Here is a 6,942-nt window from a genome sequence, read left to right as displayed (position 1 = left end):
TAGTTATGAATTGCACAAAAAAAGTGAATAATTCCAAACCTTTTGTTTAAATGCCTTGTATATTTTTGTGTTAAGGCGGTTTCTCATTAGCAGAAGGCACAATTAGTGATAAACTAGCCATAGCGGCCCGACTCATTAGATGCTGAAGCTTTATTTAAAATTTGAGCAGTGCCTTGTTTCCACTCTATTCTCCACCATATGTATGCATTAATTAGAGAACTGTGGAGGAGGAGTGGATTGTTGTGTGTGTGTTTATGTGTGTGTGTGAGAGCTAGGCAGTGTGTATGATGTTTCGTGTTTCGCTTCAGTTCTACCCCCTATAACTGAGGATCTAATCAATCTGCTGGCTATTAAGTTTCTTAATTGATAATGCATACAAATTAAGCTGAGTGCTGTTACTTTGGAGATTTCGAGCAGGTGATTTTAGGCACCGGTCCAAATGGTCTTTTAAAGCAGTTAGCGTAGGACTGAATCTATCAGGCTCAAGATGAATCCATATCACTGGGCTGAGGCTAAGAACATAATCTTTTCACGTTCGCTTAAACGATTCGATTCAATCAGGCCACCCACGACACCAAACACATCTGGATAATTCCAGTGGGTTTTAGAACATTGTGTGAATTGCAGAGCAGAAAACTTCTTATCCTGATCTTTGTCATAATCCTGTTTACCTTTAAAGTCGTGATGAAGCGGAAGTAGTGCCAGATGTTTTTTCTGTGTTGTAATGTACATCCAAGTGGAATTGTTGATTGGATGGAGGCAGAAAGGGCGGGGTTTAAGTGGACTAATGATTGACCCTTTTCACATTTCTGGGGTCCGTCATAGTTAACATAGTGAACTATGGTTTCTATTGTTGAATGGAAACTATCCTTATCGGCATCAGAGAGGAGCCTGTCGATTCACCAGAAGATCCAGTTATGATCAGGGTGAATTCTCATTTTATGCCAACTTTAAGATCTTGGCTATGGGTTAAAAAATAGTGATCAAATCATTATTCAGAAAGTTAATAAATATTTAAAATATAAAAAAAAAACAGGAATAAAAGGCAGAAGAAAGGAGGATTCTGAATGCTATTTTTCTTCTGTGCATTTAACTGATAATAAAAACATTTTGAACATTGTTCATAAAGTCTACACTGTAAAAAATTTATTGTCAAATTAACAGTAACTTACTGGCAACAATTATCCAGTAGTTGCTGTATTTCATTCAACAGTAAAATTACTGTAACACTAAATACAGTACTGTTAAGCATACTGTAAAATTAAATACATTATTTTACTGTAATTTTTACCACATTAAAGCACAGTATTACACTGTTGATTTTTAATAATACTGTATAGTATTATACAGTTATGAAATGTTATTTTATTTACTTTTATAGTGCTACCGTGTTACCTGTAGAATATGTAGAAAATCTGTAGGAATATTATTTTAACTGTTAATGGGAAATAGAAAAAAATAACAATTGAAGATTTAACTGCACAACAAGGTTTATTGTGTATTTTTAAACAATACATTAGTAATAATAATGTAATATAATACAACAATAAAAATCTGTTTTAAAAGAAGACTAATGAACAATATATATTTAATAATTAAGATCAGTGAAGAATTAATGTATTTCAATTCATGCAAAAATGATCCTGAACAGGTAAAAAAGAAACTTAGAAAGAAAGCAAGACAGGTGAGGATGAAGGCCAGGTGAGGAGGGTAGTGATGGTGTCAAGTGGAAGAAGAGAGACAGCACTTCTGATAATCCTGCAAGGAATGATAAGCACAAATCAATCAGAGGCAAAACATACAACTAATAATAATTAAAAAAAAACTAACTCACATTATCAACACCTTTTTAGAAGAATTTGTTTTGCCTATGGTATCCACATTATTTTTCACGGAAGAGTGGGTACAGCCATTTATAAATGAAATGTGTCTGGCTTCCGGTGTCATCCGCTTACAGTTATTTCTAGCAGTACAAAAAAACTTGTTATGCTTCTTGATATTTTGATGTATTGAATTTGTCATAATTGTAAACAACAATTAATGGCCTTCTTTCAATTAATTAAACAAATATTTTTATCATTTACAGCATTTTGTTATTCATCTCATTATTTCCATATAGCGGCTAATGAACCGGAAGTCTCGCACATTCACAGAAAATAGCTTAGGTAGGCTACTTCAGTTTTTACATTGAAGAAACACGTTCAACATGGATACGCAAACGGTTTTCTGTGGTAACGAACAAATACCCGCCTATAAAAGAGAATGAACATGTCTTGTATCAGAAGCTGAAGTAATAAATATTGAGAAGGCAATGGCCCGTATTCTATATTTCTGACTCCAAACAATTGGCCACTGATCAGGGCTGCGTTTCCCCAAAGCATTGTAACCTTAAATTGATTATAGACAATTACCACCAATGGTCTCTATGATCAATTTAGGCTTACGATGCTTACGATAGTCAGTTCCTTTCATAGATATGTCTGTCGACTTAATGCTTACTAATTTTAATGATGAAAAAGACGTGCGTGAGTTCACGCCGTGAGAGGTGAATGTGAATGCTGAGTGGCAGCGGGATAGATTAAATTAACGCAGATATGAGGTGTGTATAATTTAAACTAAATAACTCCCACTCGATAAGGACTAACAGTAGCTGCTGATCATTTGTCTTGTGTTCGATTCTCGATTTTGAATCAAATTTCATTTAGATATATGCATAGATTTGATTTTAGATTTGATCATAGATTTTAAATCTATTCAATGCATATATCAAATTGAAATTTGATTCAAAAGAGAATTCCCAATTTCAAAAGTACCGCTTTTGAATCAAATCGTGACCCAAAGAATCGATTTGAATCGAATCGTTGAATCAAAAAGATTCCCACCCCTATTATATTTCATTATATTTTTACTTTACCTGTTGTCTTCATTATTTAATTTATGTTTGAGAACATTTAAAACTTAAATAAATATTTGATATTGATTGTAATAATTATCAATACTAACTGATATGAAACATTTTATCAAGATGATTTTGACCATATCACTCAACCCTATTTTTTTTACAATTATAATATATAAAAATACAAATTATTTGACTTATACAAGGCATATTTGTTAAATGGAAACTGTGAAGGGAACATAATTACATTTTAAAACAGACTATCAATTTGAAAAATGTATGGTTTAAGTCATTTCCACCCTTTCTGGATTTTTCTAAATACAGATTCAGACACAAATCATTTCTACAGATATGGGCTCCACTGCACATCCCTAATATTACTCTTACCTTAATGATTTTGCCAATCATATTCTGCAATGTCCCTGATGTAGGATGCAACGTGTGGATTCAAGGCCATGGTCTTCCTCCGAACAACCTTCCCACTCTTTCTGCTCACCTGGAACTGTGATGTTCATTTCGAATTTTCAGGATTTATCCTGACAAGAAACCTGTAAATACAAAAAAATATATATATATTTTCCAACTGAATCAAGAGTGATCACAATATGTAGCATAATCTGTAATAAGTCACATCACAATAGGGGATATAAGCTCTAAACCATCACTAAAAAGCCATTGGTGTTTCTAAAAGAAATCAATTTGTAACAAAAGTGTATGAATGAACCATACTGTCTATGGAATGAACACTGACTGAGGTAACTGCACAAGGTCCTGGCAGATCGCCAGGTCAGGTCCTCACAGACGTGTAAAAGAAAATTCTGATTTAGCCGAAAATAAGCGCGAATAAATCAATAAGAGGAATCGAAAATGTAATTTTATAACAAGAATCCGAGTCCTTGGGTATCCAATTTCAGGATACATTGATCGATTTTCAATTCCCAACCGTATGATATGTAAAATAATAAACGCGCAGGCGTTTCCACCGACTTAAAATGGTAAATAACAAAATTATTAGATCATTCTGACCTTATAAGAGGCTACATGTGCAATCTATGTTCATAAAATCACATTTATTAATCAAGTAGGCTAGCTATCAACATAAAGGAAATCCGCTTATGTTCTTTAATGCCTGTAACGTTAAGTCAGAAGCCGCGGGCAGTTCTTCTAAACTAACGTTAACCTGCCACTACTTAGTTTGCATAAAAACATATAAATATTCATCACTAACCAGATATTTATGGCGAACACTTCGCCGACCGACACAGCGACGGGATGCAAAGGCCTGCGCTCTCAAAGTTACTCAGGGAACTGAAGATTCATAAAACGGCAGCATGTTATTTTTCGCGGTCATTTCGTACTACTGTATTTAAATTTACAGTAACATGTTCCAAACTACATTGAAACCTATCATATTGTACACAGCTTATAGTAAAATGTTGAGAATAAATATCAAACTCGTGGTCAGCCATTCTCTAAATAACTTTAAACTTTAACTTTAACTTTTCTAGAATCCATGCATATAGCCTAAATATTAAGATTTATTACTTACCATATGACGAAGTTCCAGGTCGGCAGAAACGACAGCTCTGATGCACTGACTCAACAGAAAAACTCATTCAAATGCGCTCTCATGCCCCCCACTGACAGAAATGAAGACTGTTAATGGTCAACCAGTCCTTCAAATGTTTTATGTAAGGATAATGTTAACAAGCTAGCAATTTTACTTGTGGAATTGTGTGTGGTGTTTTTCGCGGCCACTTTGCACTGCTGTATTTAGCTTTACAGTAACTAATAATTTCCCAGAATGCATTGAAAATCTACAGTAAAATACTGTCAACTGTGTGCACAGTACATAACTGTTGAAAATACACAATAATACTGTGAAAGCAACAAAATCTACAGTAACATAATGTACATAGGTTATACAGCAAGAAACTGTTGAGAAAAACAGTATAATGCTGTGAAAACAACAGAAATCATTTACAGTGTATCCATACATGTATAATCAACAGTTTAATATAACGTCTCCTGCTCAGAATCCATCAACACTGTCTCTTCATGCAAATTAGACAAAATAAACATTAACAACTCACAACCACCAAACATAAATTAGGCAGACAAACCTGGAATGACAGTTACCATCAGCATGATGAGTCATAAAGACAAAATAATGATCCAAATATTCACCCATCTTTATGGCTGATCTGGGGGAAAACCATTCCATTAATCTGACACTTCATTAGGAACACACTTATTTGGAATGCTAAATAGTTTGGGCAACGGAAAACATGATAAAAAACCCCACCACAGAATAATAGAACAACTTGGGAATTAAATTTGACAATAACGTCATAAAAGTACTTTGCTCGTATAATCTCTACATCAATGTTTCACAATAACAACAGAGTATTAATTGTCATGCACACATCTGTTTTGTGAGTGTTTGGAGAAAGTGTGCTGCTTGTGTAATGTCTCTGTTAACAGAATGAGTGCAAAAACACTTGTGGCTTCATGATTCCTCAATGTCATTTGGATGTTGATATGTGCCTCATGTCAGAAGCAGAGGTCTGACGTGATGGAGCCACTTGTTGGATCATTTTGAGTGCTGGTCTGCCTTTTGGTCTCCATCCCCCTGAGACGAACAGACCTACAGGCATGCCAAACTCATTCTCTGATCAACACAATCTGATTTGGTCAATTTTGCCACATAGGACACATTCTCTATTACAGAGATAAATAGCTTTGGGCCAACTGTCGACCAAAACTTGTAAGCTAATAAATTATTCCAATTTCTCCCAATAGATTTCTCTAGAGACAGCCAGGGGAAATACACTTTTTGATTAGTGAAGTTATGCGTGCGTGTGTGTGTGTGTGTGTGTGTGTGTGTGTGTGTGTGTGTGTGTGTGTGTGTGTGTGTGTGTGTGTGCGTATTTTTGTGTCTGCGACACACAGATATGTCATCTTTGATTAGGACTATAGCTTCTCAGGTGGATGTTGCCTGAAGTGCTGTCATTTTGTAATGAACAGACAGAGGTTGGATTGGCCCACCTCTCCCAATCTGGGAATGGTGGAAAAATCTTCTTACACTACATATACTACGTGGGCATGAAGACATTTGGCTGAATATTAATGCCCGCTGTAATTAAGTACACTGTAAAAAAAAAGTGTAATTTTACAGGTAATTGTCTGTATTTTTTTTACAGAATTTTACCGTTTTGTCATTATACAGCAAATATCTGTAAAATAAAAGGCATTTTCTGTAATTTAAAGGTCCACTGTTAAATTTACAGGTAATTGCTTGTATTTTGGTTTTACATCAATTTTACTTTTTTTTAAAAGGAACTTGTCTGTATTTTTACAGAGTTATGTGTAATTTTACAGAAATTATAAGTAATATTTTACAGATTTTTTCTGTGAAATTAGAAAACAAAGAAAAGAAGGTATAACTGCGGAAATCTGCATCTATTCAATATGTTTGCCTTACAGATTATTAAGCATGTGGGGGTTAAAGTGAGCTTTTTAAAGGTTAAATAATAGTTTTTGTACATACAGTACCCTACATATGCTACAGTTATTTTTTATTTCACATTTTATTTTATACTCATTTTGATCATTATTTCATTGTCTTATTCTCCCATAATTTCATGTATATTTTATTAATATTTTTCCAAATCTCCGTTGCTGCACATTCAGGGCTTTGTGTGTGTGAGTGCGCGTGCGCGATGACGCAGATTCAAATTCGCCGCCATTACTTTTCCGCTGTTTACTCCCGCCCACAACGGTTAACGTTAGCTGATCAGTCGAGTTTGGGCAAGCGGGAGATTTGAATTCAGTTTACCGGTACTCTCGTGAAGTGGATTGTGAGATCAACAGTGGTTCAAAGCAATCGTATTCGTCAAGAGCAGTTGTGAGCAGGAGCTGTTGTCAGAGTCAGTCCGTTTGAATTCTACGGAAATAACACCCTTTTCTGTGAGCCTTGTTCGTCACGGCGGACATCATGCCAACCGATCACCGGCTGAGGTAAGAGTCTCATTATACTAAGT

General features: G+C 34.9%; 1 long non-coding RNA gene across 1 annotated transcript; it reads right to left on the bottom strand.

Moving 5' to 3' along the window:
- Nucleotides 1-1,429: 1,429 nt before the first annotated feature.
- On the bottom strand, nt 1,430-4,511 carry LOC308691228. The gene is made up of 3 exons (XR_014030243.1): nt 4,449-4,511; nt 3,287-3,447; nt 1,430-1,758 (listed from the first exon to the last, which is right to left on the bottom strand). It is a non-coding gene; the product is annotated as an uncharacterized lncRNA (long non-coding RNA).
- Nucleotides 4,512-6,942: the final 2,431 nt, after the last annotated feature.

This window comes from Scardinius erythrophthalmus (assembly GCF_964197995.2).
Source record: "Scardinius erythrophthalmus genome assembly, chromosome: 5".
In the NCBI taxonomy this organism is placed as follows: domain Eukaryota; kingdom Metazoa; phylum Chordata; class Actinopteri; order Cypriniformes; family Leuciscidae; genus Scardinius; species Scardinius erythrophthalmus.
Note: the sequence above shows the minus strand (reverse complement) of the source record. Positions and strands in the feature narration are given on the sequence as shown.